At 44.4% G+C, this 14,520-nt stretch overlaps 1 non-coding gene across 1 annotated transcript; it reads left to right on the top strand.

The window, feature by feature from the left end:
- The first annotated feature begins 10,110 nt into the window (after nt 1-10,110).
- Nucleotides 10,111-10,214, top strand: LOC111765508 (U6 spliceosomal RNA). The gene has a single exon (XR_002797822.2). It is a non-coding gene; the product is annotated as a U6 spliceosomal RNA (small nuclear RNA).
- Nucleotides 10,215-14,520: the final 4,306 nt, after the last annotated feature.

Below are 14,520 nucleotides of genomic sequence, written 5' to 3'. Positions count from 1 at the left end.
GCCGGATCGCGGGGGGTGGGGGCGGGGGCGGGGCCCGCGGGGGAGCCAATGGCCGGGCGCGGGGGCCCGGGCCGGGGCGGCGCGGCCAATCAGGCCCCGAGGACGGGCTGCCCCCCCGCGGGCTCCTTAACCCTGCGCGCGCCGGGCTACGTGGGGACCCCGGAGGGCTCGCCGGGGTCGGGGCCTCCGGCTGCGGGTGCGGGGTCCAGACCCCGCCGGGACCGGCTTCCGGCACCCGAGGAGCTGGGAGAGCGGCTCTGCAGCGCCCGATGCGGGGCGCCGAGAGCCTGGGCGACCTTTGTCTCCTGCCTGGCTCCTGCCTGGAATGTGACCCAGGGTGCTCCAGCTGCGTGTGTGTGTTTGTGTGTGTGTGTGTGTGTGTGTGTGTGTGTGTGTAAGGCGGGAGGGGGAGGGGAGAGGGAAACAGACAGGGAGGGTGGACTCCGAGCGCCTGTGCGTTTGTGTGGGAAGAAAAGAGTGTGCACAGGAGGGAGAAGAGCGAGAGGAGGTGGGAGGGAAGCAAAGAGAAGGAGCAACTCTCGGGGCCTGTGCTTTTGTATGGCCAGGGGAGACTGTCTCTACGTCTCTGTTATGTAAGTGCCCGAGTGAAAGAGGAAGGAACAGAAAAAGGTGTGTGTCTTGTTACTTGTGTGATGTATGATCTGTCCTGTTGGGCTTGCATGCTGACGTGGTACAAAGAGACCTTGTGCCCTTGTGGTAAACATGTACATACCAAATACCTGTGGTTTGGGGTTGTAGTGTGTGAAGGTGTGTTTGTGTGTGTGTGCACATGGGGGAGGCATGTCAAGTGACTTGGTGCAACTGTATGTAGCCCAGTTTGTGAGTAGGAGAGAGACATGGAGAAACACTGTGTATGAGGTGAAAGTGTGTTTTGGGCGTGTGAGTTTGTAGTCATCTATATTAGTGTTGTTTTGAGAAAGAGAAACTGTTTTGTGGGGTGTTAATGAGTGTATGTTTAGAAAAGACAAAGACACCCTGGAGGAAGTGGGTTTGGGTTTTGAAGAGCAGAAAGAAAGACCTAGGAATCTAATTGTCTACCAGCCATGGTGTGTGTGCTTGTGCTTGTGCTTGTGTGTGTGTATGTGTGTGTGTGTGAGACGTGTGGATTGGTGAGACAGGGTGGATTCTGGGAGGGAGGGGACCTACTGCCTGGAGAGGGAGTCTGAGCAGCTGAGCAGCCCCTGCCCAAAATTGCTGGCCCTGATCCCTGGGGGCATGCTGGGGGGGGGACATCTAGGCACACAGGGCGGTCCAGAAGGCAGGGGGAGGGGGAGGGCTCTGTGGAAGTAACCCTCCCCTTGCATTCAGCAGCCCTCTGAATTCTTCAGTGTGGAGGGAAGGACACGGGAAGGAGGGTCATTTGTCCAAAGTCACAGAGCAGAAGGAAAGCAGTGGAGAGGAGGAGGCTGGACGGTGGCCTGAAGGTGAAGGCCCAGCTCAGACCTGCTCCCTGGAGGATGGGCGACGTGTCCGCAGCCGCCTCAGGCCTGGCCTGGCTTCCCATTCCTGACCATTGCTGAGCTGTCTTCCCTGGAATCGTCCCCTCACTCCTGGGAAGATGTTCTGAGATCTGGGCAGACAGGGAGCCCATCGGTCCTGGCTCTCCACTTCCCACCAGGGTGATTGGAAGGATTCTCTTCCCCTCTCTGAACCTCGATTTTCTCTTCTGAAAAATGGGGTTCATGATTCCTGCCCACCTCATCACATTGTACATGTGGGCACTTTCTAAGCCACAAAGCACAGTGAAAACACTGCGTATCACTCCGTTTACATAAAGTTCAAAATTACACAAAACTAAACCAGGCTGTCAAATCCAGGCAATTGTTACTTTTGGGGAGGGTCCAGGTAGTCCATTAGGAGCCGGGGGTGGGAGTGGGGGGGGCTCCATGCTCAGATCCTGCAGACCTCTGTAGAGCAGGTTCCAGGCAGAATTTGTCAAAACCAATTAGACTATTTCTTGACTCATTCAACCCTGCAGAGAGGTTGCCAAGAACCCCCCTTTTCTCTCCCCTGCCCTGGGCACCTAACGTGGGCTGGAGACCAGGACATCCCAGCCAACCTCAGCTTCTCCTTGAGCCACCAGCCACTCTGAGTCAATGGGCAGTTTGCATTTCTGAGAGGGATAGAGGCCCATTATGCCCAGACCTAAGATAAGGCTATTTATCAAGCACCTACCATATGTCGCGCATCACATTGAGTGCTTTTTATGATTTAAAAAATACCAGACCAATGGAATATATTTTGTATACTCACTTTATACTGCTTTTGCCTTACTCTTTTTTCTTTCACTATTTTCTCCCTTTGCTTTCATTTCCTTACTTTAAAAATTTGATTAAATCTCCATTTTTTTCCTGATTTCAAATGTATTACATGTTCCCTGTAAAATAAAAAACAATATAGACATGAATGCAATAGAAAGAAATGCGCCCCCTGTAATCCTACTCCTGACATAACCACTGCTAAATGTGATTCTGCATTTAGTGTATTAACATGTGTGTCCATATTTTTATTCGAGGAAAAAAATTATTAACCTGTTCATAGCCTCCCTTACTCCCTGCCTTTTTATTTATTTATTTATTTTGAGGTACTAGCCCTGGTACCTCAACACGGGTCCTCGTATGTGGGAAGCCAGCACCTATTGGCTCCCCTGAGTTGGTTTTTTTGTTTGTTTCTTATTGTTTAGGAGGCACTGGGAACTGAACTCCAGAGTTCCCATGTGGGAAGCAGGTGCTCAACCACTTGAGTCACATGGGCTCCCTTCCCACTGCCTTCTTTAAGGAAAGAAACTTTGTAGCTCAGGTTGCTTCAGCAGGCCCTCTATTGTGTATCAAACCTGAACAACTCCCTTTAGCACTTCTTATAGGGCCAGAGTAGTGGTGGTTAACTTCCTCAGCTTTTATTTATCTGAGACTGTCTTACACTCTTCCTCTCTCTTTTTTTAAAAGATTAATTTATTTATTTTCCCACCACCACCACCACCACCACCACCACCACCTCATTGTTTGCATTCACTGTCTGCTCTCTGTGTCTGCTCATTGTATGGCTCCTTTTCTTTTTCTTTTAAAGATTTATTTATTCCCTCCCCCTCACCACCCCATTGTTTGAGTTCACTGTCTGGTCTCTGTGTCTGCTTGCCTTCTTGGGGCACCAGGAAACAAACCTGGGACCTCCCATGTGGGAGAGAGGCACTCAATCACTTGAGCCACCGCAGCTCCCTAGTTTGTCGCTGTCCTCTTGTTGCAGCAGCTTGCCGTGCCTACCTGTCACGCCAGCTCGCCTGCTCCAGGAGGCCCTAGGAACTGAACCTGGGACCTCCCATGTGGTAGGCAGGAGCTCTATTGCTTGAGCCACATTCGCTTCCCTCATCTTCTTTTTTGGAAGTATCTGGAACTGAACCTGGGACCTCCCATGTGGGAGGGAGGTGGCCAATTGCTTGAGCCACCTCTGCTCCCTGCTTGTTGTATCTATCATTATGTTTTCTCAATGTGTCTCCTCGTTGCATCATCTTGTTGAGTCAGCTTGCTACACCAGCCCATTGTGTCAGCTCATGCCTTGCTTGTCTTCTTTAGGATTCACTGGGAACCAAACCCAGGACTTCCCATGTGGTAGGGAGGCACCCAATACTGGAGCCACATCCACTTTGCTCTCCCTCATTTTTGAAAGATAGTTTTGCTGGATGTAGAATTATTGGCTGGCAATTTGTTTCCAATGTTTTAAATATGTCATGCCATGCTTTTCTGCCTCTACAGTTTCTTATGAGAAGTAGACCCTTAGCCTTAGTGAGACTCTTTTGTATATGAAGAGTTACTTCTCTCTTGCAAATTTCAGATTCTCTCTTTGTCATTGGCATTTGACAATTTGATTATAATGTTTGTCAATGTGGGTTTCTTAGAGTTTGCTCCATTTGGCATTCATTGAGCATCTTGGATGAATCTTCTGTTAAATTTGGGATGTTTATAGCCACTATTTCTTAGAATATTCTTCCTGCCCTTTCTTTCTTTCTTCTCCTTTGGGACTCCCACAGTGCATATATTGGTATGCTTGATGGTGTCCCAAAGATCTCTAGACTCTGTTCACTTTTCTTCATTCTTTTTTGTTTCTGCTTCTCAGACTGAATAATTTCAATTGTTTTGTTTTCAAATTCATGGATTATTTCTTCTGCCAGCTCTAATCTGCTGTTGAACCCCTGCAGGGAGATTTAATTTCATTTACTAGTCTTCTCGCCAGTATTTCCATTTGGTTTCTTTTTATTGAATTTATTTATTAGAAAAGTTGTACAATTACCTATAATGCAGGATTCTCATATACCCTCCTCCTATTGTTATCACCTTACATCAGTGAGGCACATTATTACAATTGATAAAAGTACATTTTTATAATTGCATTTTTAACTATAGTCCATGATTTAATTAATTTTGTGTGTTTTTTTAAAAAATTATATTCTAGTACCTATAAATATAGCAACCCATAAATCCCCCCTTTAATTACATTCAAATATAAAATTCAGTGCTGCTAAATACATTCACAATGTTGTGCCATCACCACTATCCATTACCAAAACTTTTCGATCATCCCAAACAGAAATTTTGTGCATTTTAAGCCTTAAATTCCCATTCTCTATCTCCAATATATCGCCTGGTAATTTTAGATTCTGACTCCATGAGGTTTTCTATTCTGATTATTTCATATTAGTGATATCATACAATGTATGTCATTTTGTGCCTTGCTTCTTTCACTCAACATGATGTCTTCAAGGTTCCTGTCATATGTATCAGGACTTTATTCCTTTTTACAGCTGAGTGATATTCCATTATGTGTATATACCACACTTTCTTTATCCATTCATCAATTGATGTACACTTTTGTTGCTTCCATCATTGGGCTTCTTGCCAATGATGAATAATGCTGTTATGAACATTGGTGTGTAAATCTGAGACCCTGCTTTCAATTCTTTTGGGTATATACCTAGAAGTGGGATAGCTGGGTCACCCAGTAGCTCCATACTAGCTTTCTGAGGAACTGCCAAACTGTATGCCACAGTAGCTGCACCAATTTACATTGCCACCAGCAATAAAAGGGTGTCCCTATTTCTCTCTCTCTTTTTTTTAAAGATTTATTTATTTATTTCTCTCCCCTTCCACCCTCCCCAGTTGTCTGTTCTCTGTGTCTATTTGCTGCGTGTTCTTCTTTGTCCGCTTCTGCTGTGGCACGGGAATCTGTGTTTCTTTTTGTTGTGTCATCTTGTTGTGGCAACTCTCCATGTGTGTGGTGCCATTCCTGGGCAGGCTGCACTTTCTTTCGCGCCAGGCGGCTCTCCTTATGGGGCGCACTCCTTGCGCATGGGGCTCCCCTACACAGGGAACACCCCTGCGTGACAGGGCACTCCTTGCACGCATCAGCACTGCTCATGGGCCAGCTCCACACGGGTCAAGGAGGCCCAGGGTTTGAACCGCGGACCCCCCATGTGGTAGATGGACGCCCTAACCACTGGGCCAAGTCCGCTTCCCCCTATTTCTCCACATCCTCTCCACAGCCTCTCCAACTTTTGTTGTTTTCTGTATGTGCGTGTTTTTGTTTTGCTTTGTTTTGTTTTTATTAGCAGCCAACTAATGGGTGCACAATGGTATTTCCATATGGTTTTGATTTGCAATTTCCCTGATGGCTAGTGATGTTGAATATTTTCTTGTGTGCTTTCTGGCCACAGGTATATCTTCTTTGAAGAGATGTCTATTCAAGTCTTTAGCCCACTTTTAATTGGGTTGTCTTTTTCTTGTTAAGTTGAAGGATTTCTTTATATATTCTGGATATTAAACCATTATCAGAGATGTGGTTTCCAAATATTTTATCCCATGCTGTAGGCTCTTGTTTTACTCTCATGATAAAGTCTTTTGAGGTACAAACATTTTTAATTTTGATATGGTCTCATTTTTCTATTTTTTCATTGGTTACTTGTGCTTTGGGTGTAAAAATCTAAGAAACCATTACCTAATGATCTCAAAGCTCCAGCTTTTCACTGTGACTCTATATATCCTCACTAGTTCTTTCACATGGTAGGGAGAATTCAGAGACTCCAGTTACGACTACAAATGTCTGGGAGCCTTGGTGATGGGGACAGTCACTCAGAATCCCTGGGTCTCGGTTTCCTCATCTGGAAAATGAAGGGTTGGATTTGAATCATCATTAAAGTACTCATGCCTGGACTCACCTCAGGTCAGGTAAATACAAATCTCTGAGGGGTGGGTTCCAAAGTCCGTAAATGGCTTCTGGTGGTTTGGATGCATGGAGAGGCCTGAGAACCTGGTCTTACCCCTTGGTGAGGGCCCGTGGCAAGAAGCAGGAAAAGCTGGGAGGGCCTTGGGCTTCAGAGACAAGTGCATGTGGGTTCCAACCCCAGATTTCCTCTTTTCTATACATCAGCATCCTCATTCAGCAGATGAGGAAAGTGGGGCTCAGGGAGGCCCCAGGTCACATGGTGAAGTGCCATGGAGGAAGTGTGAATGCAGGTGTGCCCTCAGGAGCTGCGGCCGTCAGGAGGAGCTCCGAGACAGGTAGGGGAGGCGCAGGTGGACTGGTCACGTGGAGCCTGTGTCAGTCAACAGAACCAACACGAGATATGTATATATGTTAGTATTATATAAATGTTATAGGATTTTTAATAGGGATTGGCTCACAGGACCGTGGGGATGCACAAGGTCAAATTCTGTAGGGCAGGCTGCTGGCTGGGAAGTCCAATGAAGGTTTTTGATGAATTCTCCAGAAGAAGTTGGCTGGCTGAAGTTGATACAAAAACCCTCTCTTCTGACTGCTGAAATCATCACTTCTCCTTTTAAGGCCTTCAACTGATTGGCTGTGACTTCTTTCATTGTTGAAAGGATCTCCTCAATTGAAGGTAGATGTAATCAGCCATAGACGTAATCAACTTAATGATGATTTAAGCCACAAAATAGCCTCTTAGTAACCATCAGGCCAGGGCTTGCTTGACCAAACATTGGACACCAACACTGGGCCAAGTTGACACATGAACTTAACCATCAAAGGGCCTGTGGCTCCCTGGCAATCTGGGCTGCCCAAGCCTGAGGCTGTCACTGGGATCCCAACAGCCATCCCTGCCCCATGTTTACTGGGTGTTGGGTCAGAATGAGGTCACCCACACCTCAGCTGTCCCCTTGCCCGCACGTGCCCAGGCACCTCCACTCCCTTAGAGGGAGAAGGCAGTCTTCATTTAGACAGTTCCTACTGTGCCACACACCTGGTGGCTGCTTTCATCTGGGGTTGACATTAAACCAGCAGAACACTTTATACCCAGGCTACATTGGTGGGACCCCCACCATTTAGACCCTTACTGAATGTCTCCATATTATGCTCTTGGCTGTCCTTGAAGGTGATGGAGGAATTAACCCCACGTGGAGTGGAGCATCCAGTGTTGTCTGTGAAAGGCTATTAGAAAGATATTGCCCAAAATGGAGGTTCACATATTGACCCCTATGTAACAACTCCCTCTTGCGTTTTAGTCCCGGGGTAAAGGGCATTTCCTAGCTGAAATGGCCTTCATTCTTTATCATGAGCCTGAGACATTACATCATGTTTCCCTTTTTCCTTGACTGAATGGATACTCAGAGCAGCATTCACTTGACCATGTACTCCCGAATGGGAGGGACTAAGACCTGCTCACCTTTCCTACCAGGGACCACCACAGCTCCCATACCAGAGAGCTTTCTCAACAAACATCAGATGGGTGGAATGGGATGGAATTGCAGTAACTTCATTGACTCAGAATATTATTATAAAACATTATCCGGTGTTCCATCTCTATGTATAGTTTACTGTGGGTTCTATAAATGTTACTTGGTGGGGTTTACTTTATGAAAGAATAACAATGAAGAAAACGAAGTTCCTGACATCACAGGATTTACATCTGGATAAAAAGATAAGTTACACACAAAAATGGATGTGGAGTAAAGGAAAGAAGATAAACGCCACAAAAGAGTTTCTAAGAAGTGCAGGCATCCAGAGTTGGGCTGAGGGGAGCAGAAGGGGAAGGAGAGTAAGTGTGAAAGGACAGGTAAGATTTCCAGAGGCAAATGCTTGTATGGAGGCAAGAGGGCCAGAGTTGGGGTAAACAGGCCCTCCCTACCCTGCCGGTAGGAAGAGCATGTGGTTCAAGAGTTCTTAAGGCAGCCAGTCTTAAAAACATATATCCCGGGGAGCGGATGTAGCTCAATGGTTGAGCACCTGCTTCCATGTACAAGGTCCTGGGTTCAATCCCCAGTACCTCCTAAAATGGATAGCTAGCTAGCTAGATCTAGAAGTTCCACCTTTAGGAATTTCTCCTATGGAAATAATTAAGGGTATGCACACAAATACAGCTCCAAAGATATCCTACTGCAGAATAGCTTTTAATAGGAAAAATAGAAACAAACTACTTTATTCCTGGCCCACCACAGGAAATGTGTTGAGAAATTTTGGGCGGAATCTCTCCAGCCATTATCAAAAATATTGATACAGTATATTTGTTGAAGTGGGAAAATGTTAATGATTGAATTAAGCAAAAGGAAGGTTATGCTATTGCATGGACCCTACAACCCAGCAACTCTATGTGAGGAATTTATCCCAGAGAAATTCATGTTACTGTACACAAGAAGACTTGTACCAGAATGTTCTGTAGCACTGTTTGCAAAAGCAAAGTGTTGGAAACTACCTAAATGCCCCTCAACGGTGGAATGGGTAAAGAAATTGTGATCTATTCATTCCACAGAATCTTGCCTGGCAATAAAAATGGACAAGTTAGAGCCACATGGATGTACACGAACACGCCACTACAACTTAGCATCGAACTAAAAAAAAAGTGCGAGTTGCAGGATATGTGCAGAACATTCATTCGAAATTTAACAATATGCAAAGCATGAATGAAAATGATAAACCCCCAATCTGTGAGAGAAATTGACTCTGCGGGTGGGAAGTGGTATAAGGGAGAAATTGTGAAGAGGTGCTCTGGGGGTTTCAACCATAGCTCTTGGTTTTATTTAAAAAGAAAATAAATGCTGAAGCAAATATGGCAAAAATGTTAAGATTTGCCAAAACTCAGATGTGGCTACGGATGCATGTTATAATATTCTTTGTTTTCTTGTAATACTTTGTATGAAAAATAGCATTTGCTACATTGGGTAAAGGTAAGTATACAGGTACTGCGACAAGCTGAGCAATGCGAAGGATTGCTGGTACCGCCGGGGGCTAGGAGAGAAAAGGCCGTTTCCTCCATGGAGAGAATATGATTCTCCTGACACAAAAATCTTAGATTTCTAGCCTCCAGAGCTTTGAAATAATACATTTGAGGATTTTTCTCCTGAATTTATCGCCAAATCTTTCCAATCCTTTCTTGGTCGTAGTTTTCAAGATTATCTAGGGATCTTGTCAGTTTGTCTTCTTTCTTTGTTACCATTTCACAAATCAGCAAAGCATCAGTGTCTGTCCAAAGCTTTAGATTAGAAGTTGTGTTTTCCCTCTTCGTTCCGTGTTATCATATCACTCTTCAGACTTATTGCTTCAGGCTTGTCATTTCTGTTAGCTGCACTGAGGCTCTTCCACGCATTAGAGTTAGTGTTGCTTTCGTGGTGAGAGGTGAGCGCATCAGTCCTGTTTTGCTTAGGCTTATTTACACACGTTTTATAGATGTATTTATTTAATCATGCAATTTTTATATGTATACAGTTTTTTTTCCCCTGTGAGAATCTTTATTCTGTTATCATGAGAAACTACTTTGAAATATCAAGGAGCCAACGATGTTTCAAAAACCATTATTAGAACTCCTATTTTCTCAGTTTTACCCGACCCCTATTCTAATATTATCAGTTAAAAGATTATTATGAATTTCATAAATATCAGTGGTTGGGTCAAAATATATATGGGAAAAAGAACTTTGTAGTGCCGCTGCTTTTCTGTAGGCTCTAATTATTGTTTCTGAGATTTGTCAGAGGTATAACTCTGCAAGTGCCCTTCAAACAGGCATGACTGAGAAGCCTGATACACATTTTCTCATATGGTTTAGAATAAAAATACACTTCTTTGGGAAAAAAAACCTATACAAAAAACCTATACTTTGGCATCACATATGCAAAACTGGAGCAACACGGGGACGATTAGCATGACCCCAGCACAAGGGTGACATGCAAGTTCGTGAAGCCGTCGTGTTTTTCAATTGAGAGCTCAGAAATCAGTCCTCACGTTTATGGCCAACTAATTTTTGGCAAGGTGGGCAAGACCACTCAAATGGAAAGGAGCAGTCTCTTCAATGGTACTTTAATTGTCTCGGGCTGACAGGAAAGAAAGCAGCAGGCCTGTGCTCGGACCAGGCTGCTCTCAGGTGCCGTTAGCGCAGCCCGCGGGCCTGGGAGACTGTCCAGGTCCTCAAGATGTTTCAGGCCTGAAGAGAATTTTAATGACTCGAAAATAACCATTTCCACTGCTAAAATACACACACACAAATATACCTTGTTAATGGAAATGATAAATTCAATGGCAAAATTGTAAAAATAATTTCCTTTTTATAACAAAAAGATTATATTTGACTATTTGATTTGGGGTGTGGATGCATTTTTTTCATGGGGTGCAACATCTGCCAGGTGTTTTTAAAATAAAGAAGAAAAGTTAAAAAATAAAGTTTAGGGGAAGCAATTGGAAGGAGGTAGCAAGTTTAACAATAATTTTTAATTAATTTTTCTGGTATTGGACAAGTTATGGGTTTACAGAAATGTTATGCATAAAATACATAAAATGCAGAATTCCCATATACCACCCTCTTATTAACACCTTGCATTAGTGTAGTACGTTTTGTATAATCCATAAAAGAACATTTTTGTAATTGTACTATTAGCTATAGCCCATGTTTTACAATAAGGTTCACAGTGTTGTACAGTCCTATATTTTGTGGTTTTTTAAAATTTTTATTGTAGTAACATATATACAACCTAAAATTTCCCCTTTTAACTATATTCACATATATAATTCAGTGCTATTAATTACATTCACAATGTTGTGCTACCATTACCACAATCTATTCCAAAAACTTTATAATCAACCCAAACAGAAACTCTGTTCAATTTAAGTATTAACTCTCCATTTCCTATCCCCAACCCAGCCTCTGCCAACCTATATTCTAGATTCTGACTCTGTGAGTTTGCTTATTCTAATTATTTCCTATCAGTGAGATAACACAATATTTGTCCTTTTGTGTCTGGCTTATTTCACTCAACATGATGTCTTCAAGGTTCATCCTATTTTTATTTTATTTTATTATTTTATTTTATTTTATTTTATTTTTTATTTTTTCTCCCCCCTCCTGGTTTTGCACTCACTGTCTCCTCTCTGGGTCCATTCGTTGTGTGCTTGTCTTCTTTTTAGAAGGCACTGGGAACCAAACTCGGGACCTCCCACAAGGGAGGCACCAAATTGCTTGAGCCACCTCCGTTCTCCACTTTATTATGTCTCTCATTGTGTTTCCTTGTTGTGTCTCTTTGTTGCATCAGCTCACCACAAGCTTGCTGTCTTGTTCATTTTCTTCAGGAAGCACTGGGAACCGAATCCCAGACCTCCCATGTAATAGGCGGGCACCCAACTGCTTGAGCCACATCCACTTCCCATAGAACATCATCCTTTTTTAATGCTGAATAACATTACATTGTATGGATATACTACATATTCTTTCTTCATCCATCAGTTGATGGGCACTTGGGTTGCTTCCATCTTTTGGCAATTGTGAATAATGCTGCTATGAACATCAGTGTGCAAAAATGCTGCTATGAACATCAGCGTGCAAAAACCTGTTCAGATGTCTGCTTCAATTCTTTTGGGTGTATACCTAGAAGTGGGATCGCTGGGTCAAACGATAGTTCTAATTTAGCTTTCCGAGGAACAGCCAAGCTGCCTTCCAAAGTGGCAGCACCATTTTACATTCTGGGTGTAGGTGCATTTGAATATGTTTGACAAGGGGTGATGTGGCTCCTCAAGGTGAGAATGCTCGGAGAAGGGGTTCGCCTACGACAGTCCTAAAACAGCCCTGGGCTTAAACCACAGAGGGAAGGATGTGCCCTCAGCAAGAGAGGGCCAAATGAGGAGCTGGCATGCTCACTTGAGGAGAGATTTCCCCTTCCCAAATGGGACAAAGAAGGGGATAAATTGAGTCAGTATGCATAGCAGTGCAGGACCTCTAAAGTAAAAATAAAAAACAAAAAGCAACCAACCTACTGGCACAGCCAGTGAGATACTCCATAATTCAAAGGGGGGACTTTGATTCTACAAAATGACATCATCCAGCACGTTCAGTGAATGTCATTCATCTGAATGTTATTGGGTTTGTATTTCGTTTGTAACTTGGTTTTATGGTTGAACAGGACCCCAAGGAGTTGGTTCCTAGCTTTATGTTTTAAGGAACAGATTAATAAAATAATTTCAACCAACACTGTCCAGCTGGAAGAACCTTCTCCCCTTTAGAGGACCTGTTTGTATGTTACTCAAGTTTGGGGACCGATGATTGGCACATGGGGACCTGCTGAAGGGCTCTGAGCAGGGGATGGCCTGGTGGGAGCATGGCTGGATGGGGAAGAGTGGGTGGCTTGTTCTGGATAAGGTGCAGCACTTAGAGTAAGGCTGGCATGAGGCTGCACTCCCTTGGGGCAGGAGGGGGGCTTCTTTTGAGACCCCATGGTGCCACGGGTAGGACCTGGGAGGCTGCAGAAGGTGGGCACCTGGAATGTCCTGTGTGGTGAGAGTCTTGGGTCTCCAGGCTGATGGTAGAAGATGTACCTTCCTTCTTCCCCAGTGACTCCATGAGGCCAACTCAGCGTATCGAGGCCTAGTTCCTATTTGCTGAGTGGGCCAGGGGGAAAAGGCAGCTTCGTTTTTTTCATTCCTCACATCCAGTCCATCAGTAAGTAATTTTTTTTTAAAGATTTATTTTATTTTATTTTTAAAATTTATTATTCCCCTCCTTTTGCTACTTGCTTGCTGTCTGCTCTGTGCGTCCATTCGCTGAGTGTTCTTCTGTCTCTGCTTGTTTCCCTTTGTTGCGTCATCTTGCTGCTCCAGCTCTCCGCGGGTGTGGGCCAACTTGCCTTCACAAGGAGGCCCTGGGAAGCAAACCCATGTGGTAGACGGGACCTCAATCCATTGAGCCACAGCCACTTCCCAGTAAATAATTTTAATCTACCTCTGGAATATCCAGTCCCTGCCCTTGCACTACCACCTCCCGCCTGGACGGTGTCAGCAGGCTCCTCCCTGGTCTCCCTACTCCACTGTTGTCTCCCAATAGCCTTTTCTCCACACGTAGCTAGAGGGTGATTTTTGAAAAAATTGATTTATTTTTATTGACTTTTTAAAAAAAAGATACATAGCACAAAACGTTACATTAAAAAACATGAGATTCCCATATACCCCACTCCCCGTTCCCCGCCCCCCACTCCTCCCACATCAACAACCTCACTCATCACTGAGGCACATGCACTGCATTTGGTGAGTACACTTTGGAGCACTGCTGCACTGCATGGATTATGGGTTACATTGTGGTTTACGCTCTCCCCCAGTCCATTCGGTAGGTTACGGCAGGATATATAATGTCCTGCATCTGTCCCTGCAATATCATTCAGGACAACTCCAAGTCCCAAAAATGTCCCCATATCACACATCTTCTTCCCTCTCCCTGCCTTCAGCAACTCCCGTGGCCACTGTCTCCATAGCAGTGATACAATTTCTTCCATTGCTAGCACAATAGTTCTATAGTAGAATACCAGTAAGTCCACTCTAATCCACATTTTTTTCCTCCACTCTGTGGACCCTGGGTTGGTGATGTCCAAATCAAAAGGGGGCTTAGATCCCACATGGCTGATGGATGCAATTCTCCTGCTTGCAGTTGTGGACTCTCTCAGTTCCCTGCTGTGGTGGAGCAGCATTATTCACTACAGCCAAAAGTTAGAATCAACCCAAATGCCCATCAACAAATGAATGGATAAACAAAATGTGCTTATATACATACAATGGAATACTACTCAGCTGTAAGAAGGAATACAGCAATAACACATGGGGTTAACATGGATGAATCTTGAGGACCTTATGTTGAGTGAAGCAAGCCAGGCACTGAAGGACAATATTACATGACCTCTCTGATAAGAATTAAGAAAATCAAGCTGTCTCAGAAAGCTAGAGACTGGAAGATAGGCTTACAGGAAGTAGGTGGGGAGAGGAAGGTTGTAAGCTGATGCCTACACAGCCTACACAGGCGAAATCTGTGATAAAGCGGAGATAAGTAGTTGTGCAGTGAAGAGATAAGATGGCGGCAGAGGGATGCTGGGTGTGGCTTTGCAGGCTGAAGAAGGGTGATTTTTAAAATGTAAACAGTCTGCTCTCAGCCTCTAATGGAGGTTACCAGGGGGTGGGGGGTGGGAGTGGGGGCGAAAGTAGGTCGTTATTACTTAATACATACAGAGTTTTTATTTGGTGTCATGAAAAAGT

This window comes from Dasypus novemcinctus, chromosome 9 (genome assembly GCF_030445035.2).
Source record: "Dasypus novemcinctus isolate mDasNov1 chromosome 9, mDasNov1.1.hap2, whole genome shotgun sequence".
Classification (NCBI taxonomy): Eukaryota; Metazoa; Chordata; class Mammalia; order Cingulata; family Dasypodidae; genus Dasypus; species Dasypus novemcinctus.
This window is presented reverse-complemented; position numbering and strand designations above follow the sequence as displayed.